The following is a 27172-nucleotide window of genomic DNA, read 5'->3' on the forward strand; positions in this document are numbered from 1 at the left end:
CAGGCTGGTTCAGAAACTTTCCAAAACCTTCCTCCCCATGCCGCTATGAACTGAAAGTCTTTAGTTACTAATTTGGACTCTGTTCTATTAAACAAAACAAAACAAAAAAAATCAAGGATCTGGAGCTAGGTCTAATATTTTAAGATTGCTAAAATCTTCATCATGTTCTGACTTGAAAGGATGGTCTAAATGCAACAATTTCCATTGGAGGGGTGACTAGATGACTTCCTCTGCAGAGTTTTGACTGAAAAGCCAAAGAGAGAATAGGAAAAGATAAAAATATTGAATAATTGAAACATGTAAAATATCATGTAAGAAACGAGTTGCCAGTCCAGGTTCGATGCACGATACTGGATGCTTGGGGCTAGTGCACTGGGACAACCCAGAGGGATGGTATGGGGAGGGGAGGAGGAGGAGGGTTCAGGATGGGGAACACATGTATACCTGTGGCGGATTCATTTTGATATTTGGCAAAACTAATACAATTATGTAAAGTTTAAAAATAAAATAAAATTTAAAAAATATTGAATAATAGAATCTGGATAATAGGATAATAGCTAATAGGAAGCAGACTCAGAAAGAAATGTGTTGAATAACTGGAATTATGGAATTACTGGTTTAATGACTGCTTTGAGCAAGATGGCTAGCATAGTTTGAACTCAGAGAACAACCAAATGGAGTTATCATTGCATCCTAAATAGCAATAAATGGAATTTCATTTTTATACTACAATTGTAGAAATGCTAAGTTTTGTTGAAGTATTCTTCCCTGTTTTTATATACTAAACTTCTGTCACTAAGTAAACTTCTATCATTGTGTAAGCTGAATTGCTTGCACTTTGATAGGTTCTAATACATAAAAAAATGAGGTTTATTTTGAAGAATTAAAGAGAGAGACAGAAGAAGAAATTAGAGAAAGGAAACATGGAAATGCTATTACATATGGTAAGGGGAGATATATGTGTCATGAGTTAATGGTAGGGTAGCCACAGGCTTAATGAAGGCACTGCATGCAGAGATAAGACAATGCATAAAAAAGAAAGCTGAAGATTTAAAAAACATGTGGAGCATATTTTGGAGGTTATCCAAGACTGTTGGTGTCAACATCCTGAATATTGCTCAAATACTTATTGTATATTGAAGTGTCTATTATATGATAGAAAACCTAATAATAATAATAACTTGTATATTACACATTTTTTCTTCTTGTTTGTTTTGATTATGGTCAATTTTTATTTTTTTAATTTCAAGGATATATGAGGTGATATTTATCTTTCTTGTGAAAATATTTTTACTATGGAAGATTTCAAAAGCATATGAAAACAGAGATAACAGTACAACAAAACTTCATGGATCTGTTACACAGCTTTAACCATTTTAACTCAGGGCCAATCTTGTTTGCCTGCATTCTATTCTACTTTTCCCCATTTCTCCAGAAGTAGATTGAGGTAGATCTAAGAAAGCTTGTGTTTCACTCATAACTATTTAATTCTTACCTTTCTTAAATATACCCATTAATTATTAAATCTAAAAAATAGCAACATTTCTTTAGCATCATCCAATATCCAGCAAGTGTTCTATTTATGTGGATCCTTTAATTCACAAAGCTGGTGGTTTAGTAGCTAAGTCGTGTCTGACTCTTTGTGACCCCATGGACTGTAGCCCACCAGGCTCCTCTATCTGTGGGATTCTCCAGGTAAGAATACTACAGTGGGTTGCTATTTCCTTCTCCAGGGGATTTTCCCCACCCAGGGATCCAACCTGGGTCTCTTGAATTGCAGACAAACACTTTACCAACTGAGCCAGATTGTTGTTGGCCAGTTCACAAAGCTATCCCTTTATAAATTTGAGGCTCTAGAAAAAAATAATACAGATGCTACATAATAACATTTTTACTATATTCTTTTTGGTCACAAATTCAACTGCCCATGAGAGTTTCTATCATCATCTGATCAGTTTTTCATTCAAAAAGGAAAAATCAAGTATCAACATTATTTTGCTACAGCATTCAAGTTATGTGAGAGTCTCTATAGGTTAATATAATTTGAAATGTTTGCACTTATTTTATACATTGAACGATGGCTTTTATGCTATCATGTACTACTCATTGCCTGCAACCCTCCAGTTTATTTGTGTTTTGCCAAACACTCCATTTGACCAATGAGCCAAAGTGTAATGTAACTGATGAACCACAAGTGTATTCAATGTATTTCTGGTAAAATCTGAGTCAGCATGAAGAATCTATTGGTCTGCAAGAATTACCGTGACATAATGCTGAGTGCAGTCTCTTTCAAGTTAAAGATCTGATGAGCAAAACTGAATCCATGGAACTATATTGATTTCCTAGTATAAAAAATCTAGACAACCCCATTTTAGTCTTTGGCTGTACATAATACAAATATCATTTAATTGAAATAATGTAGAATTAATTGAAATTGATGTGAATTATAAATTTTTGCAGTCTTTCTGCAAAAAATTCAGTTAAAACAGTGTATAAGTATTCATGTGAATATGTGTATGTATATAATTATCATTAACTAAATACATGAAATGAAACAAAATATCAAGCAGCATTTTTCTATGTATTTTAGCAAGGCTGTGCAACAGTTTACACATGTTATTTTGTTTTGAAATATGTTCTTCCCACATTGAATTACAAGTAATCTAGCCTTACTAGATGATTTTTCAAAAACCCTAGCACTGATTTTACTTCATATGCTTGCTCTCTCTATATATATTTTTTCCTTTGGTATATCTACCGTTGTTCTCCTACTGGCTACTTATTAATTTCTTTGATAGACTTTAATCTTATCAAGTTTTTATTGTATTTGAAAAAGGATAATCCAAAGTCACTTTGGGCTACCTGTAAAAATAGCTTTAAAATATGATGATTAAAGGTATAAAGTTCAAATTCTTTAAAATAATTTTTGAGCAAATTCAATTCTGTTTTCAAAATGTAACACATAAAAATCCTGCATCTTTTATTTGAATTAAGGAAAATCTGTTTATTAAAATGGTTTTGCTTTAAACCTTATAAAAGAGGATTCAATTATCATTTATGATAAAATGACTGTGTTTACAAATCTATTTCTTGGCATTTACAACAATCAGGAGTCACTTTTTAAATGTCATATATATATATACTTACTTGCTAGCTCTGGAAGATTAAAAAATATTCTTACATAAAAATCTTAGAGACAGAAAAAAAACTAGATGGAATTTGAAATTAAATACTTTTTAGGTAATTAGAGTTTTATCCAGTACCATAAATAAGCAGGCTGGTAATTCTAAAATTAATGCCAAAAAAAAGATGAGACATTATTTGAGAAATGAAATTATGTTTACAGTTCAGGCAATATATTTAAAAAATCTGCCAACATCAAGAATATGTGTCCTCTGTATACCAGGAAAAAAATGCAAATTGCTCAATACTTCACAGTGTCTTTCATGTTCTTTTGCTTTTCAGTTAATTGTCATTGGTTTGGTGCTGGGTATTACTCATTTCAAAAAATTATACCAAATGACAAAGGCATCATATCATTATGTAAATAATGAGCACACCTAAGATTCTCATAGCAATTTTTTGTTATGCATAGTATTTACATATATTGGTCATATAAATGGAGTTATTTTGTACATAATGAATTCTCAATGAAAGCAAATCTAACTTCCTAAAATTTAGTCCCTTTTTTAAACTATAATAAAAATAAAGAATTCCTCTTTTTTTCAAAGTCAGCTTATAATTAGGATGGCCTTGTAATTTAACATCCAAACAGGAACTCTTTAAGAGTGAAAGGGTATTATTAAACATTATCCAGGAATAAAAGATATAAACAAGGACTCTTCAAGGCAAAACAATACCTAAGATTATCATCTTACTTATAACAAGCTGCTTCTGAACCTAGCTACATTCATTTAGGAACTTAGTGTCATGATATTACACTGTTGGCATGGTCTCAATGAGTTGATGCATCAAAATTAACACAGGGGATTAGATTTGGCACACCCGTCACATCATGAAAAAAATATATAGAGAGAGAGAATAGCTTACTATTCACTGCATCTTGATATCCAAATACTTCTTTCAAATTATGAATGTTTTTATTCTTCCGGATGCTAGGGCAGTTCAAAAGTAGTACTATGCAGAATGGGGATAACTGATGATATCTGTGTTTTATCCATGCAGAGAGTAGGAAACAGACCTTGAGTTTCGGGGTCTCCTGCTTCCCAGTCATGCAACATTTTTCATTGTCTCCTTTAAAGCCACAAAGTTGATTATCATGTAGCTAATAATTGTTTGCTTCTTTGGAACGGAAGTTCTTCCAGGAGTTTTACTATTAACTGTGATAAGTAATTAAAAAAAACAAAAAACACCTCTAATTCTAAGACCTCCTAATGAATATTAATGAGAGGAATTTTTAAGTCAAACAACTTCAGATTACTCATCCCTGCTACATTCTTAAGATCATGTTTGGCTAGAAGGGGGTCAGGGAACTAATTCCTACAAAGTGATGGTCTCTGGTCTCTGTGTTGTTTGTTTTATATTGTGATTATATATTTTCATTGTATATATTCAACTTGTCTATAGGTTTCCAAGAGACAGATGATACTGTGGAAGGATTATACTGGTAGAGAAACATCAAAAATAGCCAATAATTTTAAAATGTATTCATTAATTATATACTCAATGATTATGTTCAAAGCTTATTGCCACAGTTATATTTCACCTGCTGTGAATCAAAGAGTTCATGGACTTCTAGATGGGAAGGTCAGAAAATAACAATAACATATCAGCACAGTTTTCATACTTATACTAGTATACCCATTTGCCGAGTTAAATCATATCTGAAGCCACAAGTTTATCCTAAGAGGTTCTCTGGGCTTTTGAAGTGGCTCATTTACCAGGTTAATACCTCAATTTTATCACAGGGTGGTTGGCTACCAACTTCTTGGCAATCTATGCATGAGGAGGCTGCTGCTCTGTATTTCTTCTTTATATTGAATATCTACATAAGGAATCAACATCAATTTTCAATTTTCAAGTGTCTGGTTATCTTGAAAGTTTTGTATACATAGAGGTAAGTTTTGTACACATAGCACTTTGCAAGACATTATTTTTATATTGTGATTTTGGAAGGTAACCCACGTGTAAAAACTATTTGTCTTTCTGGAAATTTACTCCTGATTCCTTTAGTTAAATGCATTGCTACAAAACTGTTCTATACAAAGTATGGCACAATTCACTACTTAGAAATACATCAAAACATCAAGATCCACCTTCCAATAGGACTTAAATTTTTGTTCACAGTATTAAATAATATGACTCATAAAAATTTCATAACTATTTGTTTCAAATAAAAATGAGTGATTGAAGGTTAACTTATGCAATTTACCATAATCCTTTGAAAGATAATTTATAGGGAAATATTTTAAAATTCTCTTTAAGGGGATTGTTATATGTTCTTCCCATGTAAATGATTGCTAATGAAAAATTCTATTTAATTTTTAGCACTAGTGTAAGAATGTACTTTTAAATGATATTAAAGGTTTATCATGATCAACATATTTTACAGGTACCCTCAGTATAAGCACAGCATAACACAGTATAAGCATATGAATGTGTAAGTGCATTCAAGGTTCTCTGAAAGAAACTTGGTTGATTGAAGTAGATAGAGAGTAACTGTAGGTTGTATTGCTAAAATAAGCATTTATCACTCTGAGATGTGTTTTTGTACTCCTCTGACTTCAGCTAAAATAAAAATCTGTGTTGCAAAAATGGAAAGCAGAGTGAATAAATTCTTTTTTTAATGAGAAGTGGCATAACGGCCGCATAGGAACAAAAACACTAAGCTTTGGGTTGGAGGATCAAGAATTAAGTCCCATCTCAGCAACCGTTTTATCTGAGGCAAGTTACTTAACCTCTGCAAGTCCATTTATAATACCTCTTGTGTGACATGGGAACATGCTGGATGGTCTTTGCTTGCCTGCACAGACCTACATTCCATCTCTCTCCATCCTGCTCTGTTCCTCTGCGGGGTGATATTTATGGGATGGACCAATCAAGGATCTTGACCTTCTGACATTCAGTGAATGGGAAACACCAACAAGTGGGTAATAATAGAAGTTTAATGTTTATGCCGTTGATTTTTCTGTGTCAGGTTGAAGACTGAAGAATGGTGATTTTCCTCTCTGGACATCTCCTCCTACAACTCCAGGTCCTGCTGGGTGCTCTAACTATTCCCGTCATTAACACTTTCAGGCCAAGTAGTGCTAAGACCTGAGTTCTCTCACTATCTCTTGTGAATTTTTCTTAAGTCTAGCCCTACCTATGAAAGTGATTCCCTTATTAAACAATCAGTTCCCCTCCTTTGAGTATATAGTTATCTTCTGGACCCATATTCACATGGAGGAGAAAGAAAATTCCAGCAATGTATGGTTGTTGTATGGATTTATTGTTGTAAGTGCAAGAAGGGTTAAGATGTACTGAATGTCAAATGAACATTAGTTAAAATAATCTAGGTCATCTACCTCCAAGTCTTTGAAGATTTGAAATATGTGTCTGGCTATTTAGCTGAATCAATATCAGCAGGAGATATTGATCCAAAGGAGCTGGATCCTAATCCAGCTCCTGATCCAAAGGAGCTGGTCTCCATTCAGCATTTTAGACTCCTGCTTCTGCCAGTCTCCACAGTTTTCTTAAGATGTGCAGCTATTCAAAACAATGTTATTAAAGCATATCAGGTGCTTTTTGTCCACCCCTATGCTTTAGAATGTTTCTTATTCCTGACACTCAGGATTTCAAGTTACTCTGTCTAAAACTCAGCAAGTATGTGAATTTTCTAAGATGTCTGTTGGGAAAGTTACAGTTGTAGTGTTGCTAGAAAAAGAGGGATTTGACATTGCTGAGGAGATGACAATGCCTCAATTGATGGATAACAAAGGTGTCAAGAACATGAAAATGATTATGAATTCTTGACATTTTCCTACCGGGCAAAGGCATCTCATATCACATGTTGTGAAGGTGATAGTCAATTCAAAGAAATTATACTTACAACTTTCTACTTATTTTAGAGACTTGATTAGGAAAAAGTAGCAAGTTTCACATACTAAATTTGAATGTTGGAATAAGAGAGAGCATCCCCTCACCATCAATCTGCTTATACTCTGGTACAATAGTAAAGTGGAAAGACCAACAAAGCATCAATCTAGATACATGGCTTTCAGTCAAATCTCAATTCAAACTCAGAGAATGTCCTTGGGCTCTGTGAGGGTTAATTTTATGTATCATCTTGACTGGGCTAAGGCATGCCCAGATTGCTGGGGAAACATTAACTCTGGATGTGTCCATGCGAGTGTTCCTAGAAGAGATTATCATCTTAATCAGTAGACTAAGTAAAAAAGATAGCCTTCCTCAGTGTGGGTGGGCATCATTCAAACCACTGAGGGCTTGGATAAAACAAAAAGGCAGAGGAAGGGTGAATTAGCTCTCTCTCCTTGAGCTGAGACATTCATCTTCCTCTGCCCTGGGGTCACTGGCATTCTTATTTCTCTGCCCTTTACACTCACACTGGGACATACACCTTTGGTCCCTCATTTCTTGGGTCTTTCAACTGGACTTAATGCTCTTGGCCCCAGGTTCTCTGGCCTTCGGACTTAGACTGAATTAGACCGTCTGCTTTCCTGGTTTTCCAGATTGTATATGGCAGATTTTGGGAATTCTAGGCCTCCATAAATACATAAGCCAACTCCTAAAGTCTCCTTTTAGATATGTTTTGCTGGTTCTGTTTATTTGAAGAATCCTGACTAACATAGGCACATCAATTAGTTAACTGCTCTAGGTCTCATTTTAGTAAACAGATGAGAATTTTAAAATTACGATTTTATCCACATCATGCATGATACTGGTGGTAGAGTTAAATCATATGCACAAGTTTTTCAATTATCTTGTCTCATTGTAGACAAATTACTCAACCTTTTTAAGATTCAGTCTACTTATCTATAAAAAGAGAAGTGTGTACTGGAGTCATGTTTTCCAGGTAGGTCCTGAAAAGCTATAAGTTCCTTAAAAGGTTACAATAAGCCTAAATTATTGATAAGATAGGTAGTTGTTATCATCTCAGAAGGTTATAAAATTACAGTTAATGACATAAAATTTATATTCAGAAAAATTGAGCAATTTATTCCAGTAGTAACTGATGTAAAATAATGTTTATTCAAACATGCACTATGGGTTACTATTGGAATTGTTTTCAATTTGTAGAATATACATACATACAAACAAATAATTAATGGTGAACCATGTGTTAGTTACCCTACCTCAAGTTAGAAACTAGAATTGTTGTTTCAGTATTGTCTGTTATCAATATGTCCCAATGTTTTAGCAAATATAATAAATATAAAACCTAAATGAGTAACTTTATATTGGAGGGGTCACAAATATCACTATTTTTGATATTTTACTCCAAATATCAAACAACAAAAACTGAAGGAAAAATAGATAACATGCCAAAATATTCAATGAAAATATAATTGGATATAATGTCATAGTTTTAACATCATTGACAAATCCAGTTATGTGCTTAGTTGCTTAGTCATGTTCAACTCTTGGGACCCCAAGGACTATGGCCTGCCAGGCTTCTCTGTCCATGGGATTCTCCAGGCAAGAATACTGAAGCGGGTTGCCATTTCCTTCTCCAAATCCAAGGAAGGAATTTTTTGTTTGTTTTGTTTTGTCTTTATACCAGGGGTAACCAGTATAAGAAGATCAATAACAATGTGTACAGCCTAGAAAAAATTCTTAATGTTAAAATAGAAAATCAATTAAAGTTTAAGAAATCAACTATAAAAGAATGGGGGCAAAAGATAAGGTAATATTTTTTCAATTTAAGACTAAGAAAAGCATTTCTGAACCTGTACTGAAATGAAAGAAATCTCCAATTTGAAAAATGGTATATTTGGCTATGTACAATTTTGGAACACCAGAAACTAATAATAAACTATTAAAATGTCTTTTAACACATCACCAATACACAAATTCTGCACAGTGAAGGCTATTTTATTCATTCATTTTTCAAACAACAAATGTCTAGAAAAGGCAAACACTCCCTATTAAACATGTGAAACAGTCACACATGTACACATTTAAATGCAAGTAAATACAATAGAAGTGTGAAGCTTAGAATAAATCATTTGAAAAAAAGAATAAGCAAGAAAAATTTTCTATCATGTAGAAAAGAGTAAATATAAAGATGATACAAGTTTTAATTACATACTATTAAAATGTTATTGAACTATGTAATATATAACATTATATTTTAAAATTGACCGTAAAGTATGGACTTTTTATTTCTGTGAAACATATTTAAGACTTTAAGCAGGATGGAATTTTAAGTTGAAAGAAATAAGTGTCTTAACTATATATAACTTAAAATTAGAAACACTCTCTCCCCATTTATTCAAAATGTCTTCTACTAGCCATTTAAATTTGGTAGACTGACCTCTTTGAGTCTATCACCTCGGATGTGAGATGTGTATGATCCAATAGAACCAATCTTGAAAGTATATGATGGAAAAGTATCCATGAGATCTACCCAAATTATAAAAAGGCTAGAAGGATTAAACATTAGTGGAACAATTCAGATTTTAAAATCAGCAAGACCGTCTTCACTGCAGGGTGGAGAACATTTTGGAATGCCTGAAGTACATATGGATTCATAAAACTATCATGTACTTACTAATTCCATTCAGTCTTTTAAAAAATGCATGCATAACTAATGAAAAAAAAAATCTCAAGAGTCACACATGTGGGTAAGCCCATCTTAGCAGGAGTATTTTTACCCTTTCCTCAAAAATGTTTCAACCAGGAAGTCACTATATATTTTGTGTACTTAGGAGTTGGCTTCCCAATTTTCTATTTCCTCAAACTAGAATTACTTTAGGTTGATCTAGTTGCAAATATAACATTTCCGATAATATAAATTAAAAAATGAAATAAAACAATAAAATATATTATTTTGAAGCTCCTTTGAATGTTTTTTTTCTTACCATTTGAGAAAGCCCTATCTCCATTTATCCTCCTAATAAATCTGTTAGGTAAAATAATTTTAGCTTTATTTTATAGATGGGTTAAATGTTCCATGTTTAAAGGGCTAGAAAGTTGTGATCTATAATTCAAATTCACATATTCTTATTCCAAAACCCCCCTCAAATAATTTCTATATATTACTATTCAAACTAATAGTAATTAGTATTCAAACTAATATTGTCATTATTAATGATGATAACATTAATACTACTTAGCTGTACACATACAACTGTACACATAGCTTATTTTTCTTCAAATATCTCTGTCTTTCTTTCCTAAGCAATTCTTCATTTCTCTTCCCATTTTTAGATTATTCATCGACACACAGATGTGCATGTATTTTCCCTACTCTTACCTATGGCTACTCTAATACACAAAACAACAAATAGAATGAACACACAAGATAAAATTTAAATACTAAAACAAATACTTTTGTATTTTTCACACAACATAAATTATTATTATTGCACAAGGCCTACTCTACCCAGTTTCCTCTCACCATTATACAGATAACCAGTCATGGGAATAAATATATAATATATACATATTCCTAAAATACATTGTCTCATTTTGATAGTAAATTAGAGCTTCATTAAAATATAGTACAATATTCTAATTATGTTTCTGAGATTCATTCATGTTGTTTATAATTCTTTCATTTTCACCTCTGTGTAATATTCCATCAGGCCAGGGATTAGCAAACTTCTGTAAATAGTCAGATAATGAACTGTTTGGTTTTAGAGGGCATATGTTTTCCGTCACAAGTACCCACTCATATGTCATAGAGAAAAAACAGCCTTATGCAATATACAAACCAATGAGTGTGGCCGTGTTCCATTAAAATATAATAGGAGGCTTGCCTGCTTTGACTTATGTTCTATAGTTTGCCAATTCTTGCATTGCATGAATATGGCGAAACTTAGTTCTCTCTTCTCCTGTCTGTAGATACTTTTGTTGTTTTTAGTTAGCTATTATAAATGATTCTTGCTATGAACATTTTAGCAGAAGCTTCCTGGAACATATGTGTATACTTAGAAATGAAATTCCTAAATTTTAGTCATGCATATTTTTAAAGATAAAGCCATATTTTTCCCAGGGTGAATTTTAGCAATTTTCCATCTCACTAGAGTGTATAAAAGTCTCTGTTGATCCACACCCTTGCCAAAAATTGTAATTGTCAGATTTCTTCACTCACTCCTGTCTAGCGAATATAAAATTGTATCTTATTGCAGTGTGAATATTCATTTCCATGATGTTAACAAAAATAGCTCGTGTTTTTATTTATTTGTAGAGACATGTATATTTTTGTTTCTTTAAAATAATTATAAATTTCCTTTTCCTATTTTTGTACTTGATTTTTGTTTTTTTTTCCTACTGAGTAAAGATATTCTTGAAAGTGATTCCTTTTCTGGTTATGTTTCAAAAGTCTTCTTCTGGTTTATGGCTTGTCTCTTTCTTCTCCTTATGATTTATTTCAAAAAGCAGCTTCTGATATTTCTGTTTACTCAGGCAATGTCTTTTGTTTTTGGATAGTACACTTTGTGAAAATATCCTCATTAAAGTAGTCAATACTGGCTTCAGATTTGCTTTCATGTTTAAAACTTTAATCCATCTGGAATTGATATTTTGGGTATTGGGTACTGTAAAAATGCAATTTCAAAATAATTTCCCAGGTGGATACCCACCACCATTGTCCTGCCACCATTTATTTTATAGACCACTTCCTTCCCAGTGCAAAATGATGCAATTTGGACTATATATTGTTTCCATATGTTGTCTTTTTCTAAGCTTATTTTCTTTTCCATTGGTCAATGTTTCTACCTCTGACTTAACGCCAAAAAGATTTAATTACTAGTTTCATAAATGTTGTAATAGCTGGGAGGAAATTTTTTCTTCTAAGAGCATTTTAGTTATACTTAGTCCCTTTATCTACATTTGAAATTGAGAATTATTTTGTCAATTTCCTCAAATATCCTGCTGGGATTTTGATTAAAATTCTATCAAATTCACGAGTCAATTTTTGAAGAAATAATACTGTTAAAATAGTGACAGTTGCAAGATTTTTTTTCCAGGCATGTTAAAAATTTTCCATAAGAATCTTGTACAACTTTTGTTAGATTTATTCCTAGGTAATTTTTAACTAAGTAATTTAAATTTGTGGTTTTCTTTTATAAATTATTACTTTAAAATTATATTTTACTTTGTTTCTAGGACATAGAAATGAAAAATATCTCATTAATTCTAATACTGCATCAATGATATTTGGTAGTTTTATTTATAAAATTCAAAACCTCTCATCTAGTATTCATGCTTCTTTTGTGTCTTAATTACAGTGACTGGGACATTCACAAATATCATAAATTGAGTGGGATATTGTGGGTTCCCAGTCTTGCTTACTAAGCAGTGGTTTATGATCATCAATAAGAATAATGTTGACTATGTGTTTCAGATAAACACACTTTAGTATTCTTGCCTGGAGAATTCCATGGACAGAGGAGCCTGGTGGGTTACAGCCCATGCAGTCTCAAAGAGTTGGACACAACTGAGCTACTAAGCACAGCAGAAGGCTTCTTCAGATCTCAGTTTCAAGTTCTCTCAAGTAAATCTGAGTTTTCAAAAACTCAGTTTTCAAACGTAGGCTTTGACTTTTTACTCATTTAGATCCCCTTTCTATATATTCCCACATTTACCTAAAAAGTAATATGAAATTTCTTATTTAATAAATTTATCAATATAACAAATTTTGGGCTATGCAAGATGATTTGTTTATAAAGTATCTTGGATAGAGTCTGCATCATAATTTCAAGAGAAACTATGAAAAAATAAATACTAGTGCTATCAATCTTACACTGCTAATATTAGAATCTTTCATAATATTCCACAACACCTGAGGAAATATTAGACATTTGTACTTAGGTGTTATGCACTGAATGTACATGTCTTCCTCAAATGTGTACATTGAAATCTTAACCTTCAATGTGATGGTATTAGGAGGTGGGTATCTTTTGGAGGAAATTAGATTCAGATTAGATCATGAGGATGGAGCCATCATGAGGGGATTGCTGCTGCTGCTAAGTCGCTTCAGTCGTGTCGGACTCTGTGAGACCCCATAGATGGCAGCCCACCAGGCTCCTCCGTCCCTGGGATTCTCCAGGCAAGAACACTGGAGTGAGTTGCCATTTCCTTCTCCAATGCATGAAAGAGAAAAGTGAAAGTGAAGTCCCTCAGTCATGTCTGACTCTTAGTGACCTCATGGACTGCAGCCTACCAGGCTCCTCCATCCATGGATTTTCCAGGCAAGAGTACTGGAGTGGGGTGCCATTGCCTTCTCTGATGAGGGGATTAGCACCCTTCTAAGAAGAGATGGAGGTATTAAGGCTTCATCTACCCCTCCATGTGAGGATACAGTGAGAAAATAACTGTCTGTAAACCAGAAAAAAAATACTCACCAAAAACACTTTCCAGCTTCCAAAAGTGTGAGAAATAGATGTCTGTTCTTTAAGCTACTCAGTCTATGATCTTTAATTAAAACAGTTCAGGCTAAGACACTAGGCATTTTTGCATGGTAAATATTCTACTCTCATTGATGACAGACTTGATTCACTAAAAGCCCCTATGGGTGACCAATGTCATAAAAACTTCCATATATAATAGGGTCTCATTGGATGAAGGATTTAAAAAATGCATCTTAAATAACAGTTTTAAGTATATACACACACATGATGTTACTGTTATTGATATTTATTGATGATTAAAGACAAATTTGCTCTGGAAAAAAGAAAATGCTTCCTTCTTTCAATAGCTTAACAGAGAATTACTAGCTCACCAGATTTGAGCCTAAAAGCAGAACAGACTCATTTTAGCCAGTGGTTTGCTGAGGGCTCTCCTTTCTTATTAAAAAGCAGAGACATCACTTTGCCAACAAAGGTCCGTATAGACAAACCTATGCTTTTTCTAGTACTCATACAATGGGTGTGAGAATAGGACCAGAAAGAATACTGAGTACAGAAAAACTGATGTTTTTGAATTGTGATGCCAGAGAAGACTGGAGAGTCCTTTGGATTGCAAGGAGATCCAACCAGTCCATCCTAAAGGAAATCAGTCCTAAATATTCATTGGGAGGACTGATGCTGAAGCTGAAACTCCAATATTTTGGCCTTCTGATGTGAAGAGCTGACTCATTGGAAATGACCCTGATACTGGGAAAGATTGAAGGCAGAAGGAGAAAGAGGTGGCAGAGAATGAGATGGATGAGATGGTTAGATAGCATCACTGACTCAATAGACATGAATTTGAGAAAACTTTAGGAGACAGTGGAGACCAGCATGCTGCAGTCCATGGTGTTTCAAATGGTCAGACATGACTGAGCAACTAAACAACGCCTTTCTTACAGGGACAGTTTTCCAACCAGAGGGCGTCTGTTGTTCTGGAATTAGCAGAGATCTCTATCCACCATCAATACAGAAACTTAGTTGCAATTTAGTCATGGTACACACCTGTCGATATTCTTTGCCCAGACTAAACTGTGGCAGGCTGAGAATGTGAGCGACTGTGCCCACTCAATGACTTTTCTGCCTATCCGTTTTCTCAGAGTATGTGTGCTGCTGGTGATATGTACCCATGACCCCTTTGTCTAATTTAATGTTCTGCCTTCTAAAATTAATTTCTTCACAACTGATCTGATTCTATTAATAGAAATTTCAAACATTTTGCTAATAGGAGGGTATGCATCATAATCCTTAAATATCCTAATGTATATTGTTACCAGCATCGGGACTCACCATTTCAGAACCTGAGGACATTTAGCATCTCAGGGCTTCATTCAAGAAAATTAATCTACTTTTCTTTCAAAAAAAATGTAACAGTTGATTGATATTTATTTTAAACCATTTCCTACAGGTCCTGTTCAAACCACATCAGTTAGTCACATTTCACAATAAGTCTGTAGACACACAAATGTAATACTTTTTAAAAATCTTTACAATTTTTTATGATCCCATAATAATACTGATATTCATTCAATAAAATAGAAGACAGATATGAAGAGTTCCAAATGTGTAACTTGTCCTACTACTCTCTGATCAACTTTGCCACATCACAATTTGCAGATCTCATGGGAATACCAGACCACCTGATCTGCCTCTTGAGAGATTTGTGTGCAGCTCAGGAAGCAACAGTTAGAACTGGACATGGAACAACCGACTGGTTCCAAATAGGAAAAGGAGTTCATCAAGGCTGTATATTGTCACCCTGTTTATTTAACTTATATGCAGAGTACATCATGAGAAATGCTGGACTAGAAGAAACACAAGCTGTAATCAAGATTGCCAGGAGAAATATCAATAACCTCAGATATGCAGATGACACTAACCTTATGGCAGAAAGTGAAGAGGGACTCAAAAGCCTCTTGATGAAAGTGAAAGTGGAGAGTGAAAAAGTTTGCTTAAAGCTCAACATTCAGAAAACGAAGATCATGGCATCCGGTCCCACCACTTCATGGGAAATAGATGGGGAAACAGTGTCAGACTTTATTATTTTGGGCTCCAAAATCACTACAGATGGTGACTGCAACCACGAAATTAAAAGACACTTACTCCTTGGAAGGAAGGTTATGACCAACCTAGATAGCATATTCAAAAGCAGAGACATTACTTTGCCAACAAAGGTTCGTCTAGTCAAGGCTATGGTTTTTCCCGTGGTCATGTATGGATGTGAGAGCTGGACTGTGAAGAAGGCTGAGCGCCAAAGAATTGATGCTTTTGAACTGTGGTGTTGGAGAAGACTCTTGAGTCCCTTGGACTGCAAGGAGATCCAACCAGTCCATTCTGAAGGAGATCAGCCCTGAGATTTCTTCGGAAGGAATGGTGCTAAAGCTGAAACTCCAATACTTTGGCCATCTCATGTGAAGAGTTGACTCATTGAAAAAGACTCTGATGCTGGGAGGGATTGGGGGCAGGAGGAGAAGGGGACGACAGAGGATGAGATGGCTGGATGGCATCAGTGACTCGATGGACGTGAGTCTGAGTGAACTCCTGGATTTGGTGATGGACAGGGAGGCCTGGCGTGCTGTGATTCATGGGGTCACAAAGAGTTGGACACGACTGAGCGACTGATCTGATCTGATCTGATCTGAAATAGGTCATGTCTCTGAATAGGTCCTTGATATGCCCCTGACAATCATCAACATTTTTAGATTACATAAATTTTATGTAACACATAAAGAAATTATAGTTTTATAAGAATTTCCTCATGTATTCACTCACTCTCAAAAATGCATATGTGACTGCAATCAAGAATATATTTAGTTTGTTGTTAAGATATTCTGAGGCATTTAACTGAGATGAGAAGAAACATTAAGTCTCTGTGTGATTAATATTACATAAGCCCATGTTTTTAAAATTCTCCATTCATAGGTGGATAAATTCACCGTATACAAAAGCACGATTTAAATGTAGAAGCTGCAACAAAGTGGAGTAGCCATTTTCATTGCTAAATTTGTTCTTAAGTTCTAAAATTAAGACACTGATTTGTTTTTATCTTCAATTCTTATTTAAACATTTCCCCTTCAAATAATCATCATGACTTTAGGTCTGTATATATAAAGTGTTCACTGTCAAACTACAAAATATTTTTATATATTTGTTAATATGAAGAAAAATATTACTTTTTGTTGAGTACTATTAAATTAGTGTATGAGTGAGAGTGAGTCAAAGTCACTCAGTCATGTCCGACTCTTTGCGACTCCACGGACTATACAGTCCATGGAATTCTCCAGGCCAGAATACTAGAGCAGGTAGCCTTTCTCTTCTCCAGGGGATGTTCTCAACCCAGGGATCAAACCCAGGTCTCCCACATTGCAGGCAGATTCTTTACCAGCTGAGCCACAAGCTTTTAGTAAGCTGCAAGTAGTTAATTTACTACTAATTTGATGGTGATTTAACTTGGGATCAATCATTTCACATTTTGTGTTCCTAAAAGTAACCATGTAAACTTGAATATTAGGATAAATATTAGATTACTAGAATGATGGTAGCCATCAAATAAGAACAAATTAGAACTGGGTTTCTTCTCTTCTCCATTTTACTGTTTACAACTTTCTTTTCTCTCAACTCTGTACCATATATTCCAATCTATTTTCTTGATGTTTCTTTGACTATCTTGTTTTAATACATGAATTCACAAATATATATATATATTCTTATTTAGAACAATGGCAGCACTTATGACTAAGCTCTGAAGATAATTTTTCTAACCAATTCAACAAGCGATTATTGATTATTCCTTATAATCAAAACTAGGGAAAAACAGCATAGCAACTACAGCTTTTCAATATATATTCACGATTTATTGTTATTGTTCAGTTGCTCAGTGTATTAATTCCAGGTGTGATTTAATTTTGGTTTCAGTATTTCTTATTTTCCTTAAAAGTAACTTAAAAAAAAAAAAAACAAGACAGAAATAAGCCTTAGGAGCTGGATTTCTGCTCAACAAAATTTGGCACAAAGATTACAACATATTGTTTCCACTTTAAGTCATCCAAAATTGTGGCGATTATTTCAATTGCTGACTAATGGGAACTCATTTAGGTCAGGCTCAAATGGAACCAAGGTTGTGAAATATGAGAACAGTTCAAGTCAGCACTAGGATTACCGGAGAAAGCTACCACCTCCCTGAAGCCTATTGGGTCATGGAATGTGAGATGGGTGGTGAGGCATAAGACAGGGGAACAAAGTTGTGAAGTAACGGTGCTCTAGGTTATGTGGTGGATTGTTCCCCCGACCCCCCTGCCCTGGATTCATATGTTGAAGCCCTCACACCAAGTACCTCAGAAAGTTACTGAATTGAACAGCCTTTAAAGAGGCAATTAAGGTAAAATCACGTCACATGGGTGAGCCCTTATTTAATATGACTTCTCTCAGGAGAAGAGGAGATTAGAACACAAACAACACAAAGGTAAAAGCTTGCGAGGGTACAGAGACAAGGTAGCTATCTGCAAACCAAGGAGAGAGTTCTTGGGAGAAATCACTGGCAACAGTAAGTAGAGCTGCTATGAATATGCAAGGGTAGTCATTTTTGTATGTATCACTTCTGTTCAGTAAATATCATTTGTTCCATATCTTTCCCAATACTTGATATTTTCATTCTTAAAAATTGTATTAAGCTTTTAATCTTTAAATTTTTAATCATTTTAGTGGATGTAATGTGGTATCCATTATAGTTTTAATTTTCATTTCTCTGATGATTGAATATGTTGACCACCATTTACTTACTTGACGTTTGTATATCTCCCTTGATAAACTCTGTGTTCACGTCTTCCGCTCATGAAAAAAGTAAATTCCTTGACTTTTATTTTTCAACTGTAAGATTTATCTATATTATTTCAACAAAAATAATTTTAGATATGTGTATTATGAATATTTACTTCCATATGTAGCCTTCTTTCACTTTCTTATGGTGACTTTTGATGAGCAGAAGTTTTCCATTTTGATGGTATACAATTTTTTCTTTTCTGATCAGTTATTTTTGCATCCTCTGTAAAATGCCTTCTCTTATCATGACTGAGAAAATATTCTCCTCTTAAACTTTTATTGGTAGATATGTTATATAGATATGTTTTTAGGTCTATGAAATATCTCAAATTGACTTTGATGCATATTATGAGATGAGGGTTGTGGGTTTATTTTCAATGTAATTATCTACTTGTTTCAATATAACTTGTTAAATTTTTTTCCTTCTCATTTTGTTTCTTTAGTCCTTACATACATGGTGAATCTATTTTTAAATACTCTATTCCTTTCCACTGAACTATTCATCTATGATTATGCCAATGACATATTATCTCAAACACAGTAATTTTATAGTCAATTGTGAAATCAGCTAATGTGGGTACTCTATTGTCTTTATTTTCTAGATAACTTTGGCAACTCAAGATTATTTCATTTCCCTACAATTTTGCAATCAGCATGGCAATTTCTACAAAAACAACTGTTGACGTTTAAATGAGTTGTGTGTATGTATATGTGTAGTGACATTAGGTTATAATTTTGTACAAATATGTGTAAATACAGATGTAGAACTCTATTTTTATATATCTAATAAAGATATATCTTTCTCAGATATATTTTTTGGGAGTATACTATGTTGTCAGCAACACTAAAGAAGAAAGGAAAGATGCTGTTAATCATGGGTGTTGGAAGTTGATCAGAATTTGGGCTCTTTAAATGTCCTGATTTATCAATCAGAAAGCTGAAGCAGACTGGGTTAATTATTCTGTTACTTTTCTTCTTTCAAATTCTCAAAATAATTTGAGGTTACAGCATGGGGATACTTTTCCAGGATCACATAGATGGCTAATAGAATCTTTCTATAATCCTATCGAGTGTTCTTTCAAACAGTTACAGATGTTATCACAAGTTCCAGTTCCTAGAATATCATACCCCCAAAATTAATGACACATTTGGAAAATAAATCATAATATTCTGATTAATGTATTCTACTCCCAGCAAATGGTGTGCTCTACTTCTATTGTTCACTGTATTTTGTGCCTTGAATTTTTTTTTCCTTTTCCATGTATCTGAAAGTTATTACAATCCTTCAAAGTCAAGGTTTAAATTTTTAATGAATTTTATCATTTGTTATTGACAGGTTTGTTAAAGTATACTCTGTATGCATCTTTTATTTCTAGTAACAAGAGTTCTGTGTACAGTACAAAAAGAAGACAAGCATCCTAAAGAATTATAACTCTCACCACATTGCCAGCAAAACCTCTTTTATGGGTACTTGGAAAACAAATATTGATTAGATAATAGTAACAATATAACCATGGCTAACATTTATGATGTCTTTACTACGTCCAGACATTTTTATATTTTTGTTTGTTTTTTTACTTTATGACCCAGGTGCGTTTATTGTGCATATTTGAAAAATGAGAACACAGTTGAGCTTAAGGAACTTGCTCAGTTCATAACTCTGATAGTGGAGGGGTTGGGAACAAGCTTAGATAATCTAGAACTCTAGACTATAGAGTCTTTCATGATCAACATTGAAAATGCATCATTTCTTTTAAATTTTGGCTAAAAAGCACTGCAAACTGTGTTTTTATTTTATGTATATCTTTATATACTTTCCTTTTTAATGTCAAACTAAATTGAAATCTCTTGGTTAATTATAATAAAAGCAACAAGATCTCTATGACTAATAATTTAATTTCTAAACTATTTAAGATTCAAAGAAAAAAGGCAGCATTAACATTTTTAGTATGGACCTACCCTTAGATGGTTGAGACTACTGGATCTATCTTAGGGTTAGGGAAAATGTGTTTGGATAAATTTAAAGGTTTAATAAATTATTGCTGCCTTTTTAATGTTGATATTGGTGATTTAGTTATGGTAGGAGATTTCTTATCCTCCAATAAAAATTTAGTGAACTGCCGAGATTTCCTTGGTGGTCCAATACTTAAGATTCCATGCTTCAAGGGGGCACAGGTTAGATAAAACCATAAAGAATTTGTCTGCAATGAAGGAGACCCAGGTTCATTTCCTGGGTTGGGAAGATTCTCTGGAGAAGGAAATGACAACCCACTCCAGTATTCTTGCCTGGAGAATCCCATGAACAAAGGAGCCTGGTGGGCTACAGTAATAGGGTCATAAAAGACTGAGCAGCTAACACTAGGGAACTAAGATCCCTCATGCCGCAACAGAGCAGCCGAAAAATAAAAAAGAGTGACCTGCCAAGTTCTGCCTAAGGAGGACAATTCTTTTGTTTGTACCCAGGATCACATGCCCTGTTGCCTAATTTAAGTATCTCTCCAGGCACTCCTCCTCTCTCTTCTGCATCATTAGTTTCTTTCCATTATCTTGAAATTCTAGCTTATCTTTACACATGCTGATTTTTGCTCTAACATGTCACATCCCTCCTCAAAACTCTACAACAGTTTCCTATCCATATTCATTTCCTATGACCTATGAAACAAGTTACCGCAAACATAAAGTAGTGAAGTTGCTCAGTCGTGTCCGACTCTTTGCGACTCTGTGGACTCTAGCCCACCAGCCTCCTCCGTCCATGAGATTCTCCATGCAAGAATACTGGAGCGGGTTGCCATTTCCTTCTCCAGGGGATCTTCCAGACCCAGGGATCAAATACAGGTCTCCTGCATTGCAGGTAGACACTTTAACCTCTGAGCCACCAGGTCAGACCTCAAAATGAGTTGTTTTAAAAAACAAATTTATTCTCATACAGCCTGCAGATCAGAAGTCCAAAATCAATACACTAGACTAAAATCAAGGAGTTAACAAGATGCTCTAGGGCAATAGCATTTTCTAGCCTTTTTCAGGCTCTAGAATCACATTCCTTACATTCTGAGTTTTGAAGTTCTGTCCTATGTCATTAAAGCTAGAAATATAGCATCTTATTTCAGCAGTCTCATTGCTTTCTTCCTCTGTGTCAAAATTCTCCCTTCCTCCCTCTTATAATGACCCTTGTGAAAACATTTATGGTCAATGTGGATAATCTAGAATAATCTCCTCATGTCCAGATCCTTAACTGAGTCACATTTGGAAAGTTCCTTTTGTCATACAAGGTAAAACATTCATAGATTCCAGGGGAGAAGACCTTGATATCTGAAGGAAGGGTGTGGCATTATTCAACCTTCTCTCAAATGATATTAGATAAAATAACTTAAAAAGACCTGATCTTGTCTGGCCTCCAACACCTTCTCTGGCCTAATGCACTATCACTGAGGCTTTGCTACTGTCTTCTGAGTGCAGTGACTTCTTGGATATTCCCTTTGCATACCAACTGTTCTCCTACTTACAGACTTTGCAAATGCTGTGTCCTCTTATTCAAAAGCTCTTAGATAAACACTGGACTACCTCCTTCACCTTTCCATTGATCTCTTTCATAATGTTGCAGTATCATAGATTTCCATACCAGATAAGAGCATAGTAGCATCTTCCTCATCCCCATTATTTCCCTAAATTGCATTCTCTTTTTTCTACATCATGATCATCCCCCAACACATAAATGTGTTTTGTTTGTCTCTGCCTACTAGAGAGAGTAGGGAGCTCTCTAGGCTATAAGCTCCCTGATTGCAGAAGCTGTATTTGTATCTCCGCTGTGTCTCCAGTACCTAGAAGAACGTTCACTTCTTGTGTCAGTGTTTTCAAGTTCATAGGTCCTGGATTTGTAAGTGAGATTCCTCATGCAACAGGGGAAAAAAAAAATAACAAAAACAAGGATTATGAATCAACATAACTGAAATGATAGATAAGTAATTTATTTTGAATCAAAGGAAAGTCCAAAAAACAACAAAATGGATATTTCACTCCATTCACTTGCAAATTACACCAAATGTTTATGTTATAATTTATCTCTAGAAAGGGTATGAAAAAACATATAGAGAAACTGTGGTTATGAATTAATTACCCAAAACATTGACTCATGACACAGAACTCTAAAGACCTGAGTATTTTATTACAATCACCTGTTTTTTTTTCCAATAGGATTGTATATATAATGATAAATTCTGGCTTAATATTCAACATAAACTTTAAAGAAGAAAAAAAATCTTTTGGAGTAACTGGCATAATATTTGGATTCAAATTATTCAGTCTGGGTAAAAGCTCTGTCATCTATTTGCTATTTGACCTCTGCTACAAAGTACTCTACAAAGATTGCTGGGAGAAATATCAATAACCTCAGATATGCTGATGACACCACACTTATGGCAGAAAGCAAAGAAGATATAAAGAGCCTCTTGATGAAAGTGAAAGAGGAGAGTGAAAAAGTTGGCTTACAGATCAATATTCAGAAAACTAAGATCATGGCAGTTGGTCCCATCACTTCATGGCAAATAGATGGGGAAACAGTGGAAACAGCGTCAGAATTTATTTTTCAGGGCTCCCAAACCACTGCAGGTGGTGACTGCAGCCATGAAATTAAAAGATGCTTACTCTTTGGAAGAAAAGTTATGACCAACCTAGACCACATATTCAAAAGCAGAGACATTACTTTGCCAACAAAGGTCCTTCTAGTCAAGGCTATGGTTTTTCCAGTGGTCATGTATGGATGTGAGAGTTGGACTATAAAGAAAGCTGAGTGCTGAAGAATTGATGGTTTTGAACTGTGGTATTGGAGAAGACTCTTGAGAGTCCCTTGGACTGCAGGGAGATCCAACCAGTCCATCCTAAAGGAAATCAGTCCTGAATATTCATTGGAAGGACTGATGTTGAAGCTGAAACTCCAATACTTGGACCACCTAATGTGAAGAACGGACTCATTTGAAAAGACCCTGATGCTGAGAAAGATTGAAGGCGGGAGAAGAAGGGAACGGCAGAGGATGAGATGGTTGGGTGGCATCACCAACTCAATGGACATGAGTTTGATTAGATCCCGGGAGTTGGTGATGGACAGGGAGGCCTGGCATGCTTCAGTCCATGGGGTTGCAAAGTGTTGGACATGACTGAGTGATGAACTGAACTGAACTGAACAAAATGCTTGAAGAAAAAATTATTCCTCTAAAAAAACGATGATAAAACAGCTCATTCATCATGAGATGGAAGTTAAATCTCATATGTGAAATTGATTTGCAAACTGTAAATAGCAACATTAATATTTTTACTAAAGAAATAACACAGTTCTACTTGTAATATTTCTCATGGATTTATTCAATTTATTTTTTAAGAACTAATCTTAATCAAGGACTAATTTTATAAACTTGTAGACATATTAGTAGAGAGAGAGAGAAATATACTAACACACACACACACACACACACACACAAAGTGTATCTAGCAAATCACTCAGACTGAACAAGCCCTGGGAAATGGTGAAGGACAGGGAAGCCTAGCATGTTGCAGTCCATGGGATCTCAAAGAGTCAGACACATCTGAGTGACTGAACAACAGACTGAACCAAAAAGGTGGTAACCAATATTATTGATTAGTTAGGTATTTTGAATACTACTATATTGCCTTGTATGTGTTATTTTTTAACCCTAAAATATGCCAATTTGATTATAATTGGAAATTTGCAGATATTTATTTTCTCAAAGGTACAGAGAATTATAGATTATTTCTAGGATGTTGAAGAAATCACGTTGTTCAGACCCACAACTTCTTTACCCCCGCCTCCCATCAATTATTAGTTGAGTTTCCTGGTGAAGTGATACTGGTGTTCTAAATATTTCTGTATAACAGCAAATATACTGATACATTTTTTTTTTTTTTTGCATGTATGCTTAGTCATGTCCAACTCTGAAACTCCATGGACTGAAGCCTACTTGGCTCCTATGTCCATGGGATTTCCCAGGCGAGGATAGTGGAATGGGTTGCCATTGCCTTCTCCAGAGGTCTTCCCCTACCCAGGGATCAAACCTGCATCTCCTGCATTGGCAGAAACATTTATTACCACTGAGGCACCTGGGAAGCCCTTGTTTTCTTTCCTTTTACAGTTCCCAAATGCAACTTAGTAATATTAAGTTAATTATGGTCTGGCTATATTGTCTTCAATGTCCATTCTTTACTTATGTAAATCCATAGTTCTGGAATATTACACTTTTTTCCACATCCTTGGGCAGCAAGAGTATACAACAAAGAATACAATTTATAATTAATTATGTCTCTATTGTGGAGAAGGCAATGGAAACCCATTCCAGTACTCTTGCCTGGTAAATCCCATGGACGGAGGAGCTTGGTAGGCTGCAGTCCATGGGATCGATAGGAGTTGGACACGACTGAGCGACTTCACTTTCACTTTTCACTTTAATGCATTGGAGAAGGAAATGGCAACCCATTTCAGTGTTCTTGCCTGGAGAATCCCAGGGACAGGGGAGCCTGGTGGGAAGCCGTCTCTGGGGTCACACAGAGTTGGACACGACTGAAGCGACAGCAGCAGCAGCAGTAGCGGGATGTCTGTATTGTCTCTATTACGGATGTTGCCTCCCTCTCTTATTTCAGTTCCCCTACTTTGAAGTGCAGTAAAATTCTCCGTGTGTGTACATCTCTGTGTTTGTGTGTGTGCACTCACAGTAGTTGGGAGGAAATATTTCTTAAACTTAATAAAGTGAGAATGATTACCAACAATCTTGACAATAACAGAATCTAAGATTAAGTGCTACTGAAGAGTCACATGCGGAGAAGGCAATGGCACCCCACTCCAGTACTCTTGCCTGGAAAATCCCATGGACAGAAGAGCCTGGTAGGCTGCAGTCCCTGGGGTTGCTGAGTCACACACGACTGAGCAACTTCTCTCTGACTTTTCACTTTCATGCATTGGAGAAGGAAATGGCAACCCACTCACAGAATTGAGGAAGCTGCACTTAATAGATGTTAGTTTTCAATAAATATATTATCCCAACTCTAGATTTAAAACAACATTGGGGAAGAATGTGGTTTAAAACTAATTATTGAGACCACTAGTGTTTTTGAAAGCTAACAGACGGGCAATGCTTCTTAAGCCTAAACTCTCAGAATAAAGCCAAGTATGAAACTATAGCAAAGTTTCCTCATCGTTTATTAATCTGGCTCTAGGAAGATGCTTTATGATGAGCTTCATAGCATTTTTCAAATACAAAGATAAAAAGCTATTACAATTACTACTAAATTACTGAAGCAATCTCATTTATTATTACTATTCTCCTACTAATATTTTTATCATAGTTATTAATTCTTATGTAAAAATACAGAAATACGGTAAATGTAAGTAGCTCTAAAATAAGTTCAGGGGAAATTCCTTATTAGAGGTAAGTATTATACTTCTATGGAAATTTGGGGAGAAATTTCATATTATCAACTATTTGTTTTTCATAGAGAATTAATGATTTATAGAAAGATACACAAAACATAAATTTTAATTTTCAGAAAATATTAGGGAAACATTATAACACAGTTTGAAATTGATTTGCCACAATTAATCATTTCTTATTGAGGTTCATTCTTTCTTTAGTTTTTCATATAGACTCCCTGTTAAAACACTTTTATGCCATTGATCATGGTCTATAGATCATTAGTAAAGAACTATCTGAAAAAATATGTACACTATGTTTTATCTGTCTTTTCACAATATTACTTGAGAGATACAAAGGCCCCAGTAAGTTAGAGTAATGCTTATGGAATATGCTATGCTTTGACAAATTTTGGTAGAAATAATTTTTTAAAATGTTGATTCCAAGTTTCTGAGAACTATTTCCCATAGGAACTAAGAAGTAAAACACCTGAGAGAGACTACAAATTTGGCCTCAGTTTCAGTTAGTCACTTCAGTCACTCAGTCATATTATACTCCTTGTGACCCCATGGACTGTAGCATGCCAGGCTTCCCTGTCCTTCACCATGTCCCAGAGCTTGTTCAAACTCATGTCCTTTGAGTTGGTAATGTCATCCAACTATCTCATCCTCTATCATCCACTTTTCCTCCTGCTTTCAATATTTTCCAACATCAAAGTCTTTTCTAATGAGTTGACTCTTCACATCAGGTGGCCAGAGTATTGGAGCTTCAGGTTTAGCATCGATCTTTCCAATGAATATTCAGGACCGATTTCCTTTAGGATGGACTGGTTGGATCTCCTTGCAGTCCAAGGGACAATAAAGAGTCTTCTCCAACACCACAGCTCAAAATCTAAATAATAAATTGAAACTGATAGAACCATGGAGTAGTTCAACTTTTCACATAATTTCAAGTATTTTATAGAGAGGAAACCAAATCTAGATCAAGGGAATATAGAAGATTCCAGGATCTATTTGAGGGCTAGGACAATTTCATACCCTCTGTGTTTTTCACAATGTCCATAATATAGAGTACTATAGTATGCGTTAATTAAATAATATGCATGAAACAGTAATGTATGTGTGTGAATCCTGCATTAACTTGTTTTACTATCTGTCCTTAAAAGTCCTAATTATATTTATTCAATGTTAATATTCACTGTGTATGATCCGTCATAGAAATGTTATCTGTAAAAGTTATATAAAAAACATTTCTAGTAACATTCACTACCTTTTTTCATCAAAATGTGGGGCAATAAGGAAGGCTGAGCACTGAGGAATTGATGCCTTTGAACTGTGGTGCTGGAGAAGGCTGAGAGTCCCTTGGACT

Source organism: Bos mutus, chromosome 6, assembly GCF_027580195.1.
Source record: "Bos mutus isolate GX-2022 chromosome 6, NWIPB_WYAK_1.1, whole genome shotgun sequence".
Taxonomy (NCBI): domain Eukaryota; kingdom Metazoa; phylum Chordata; class Mammalia; order Artiodactyla; family Bovidae; genus Bos; species Bos mutus.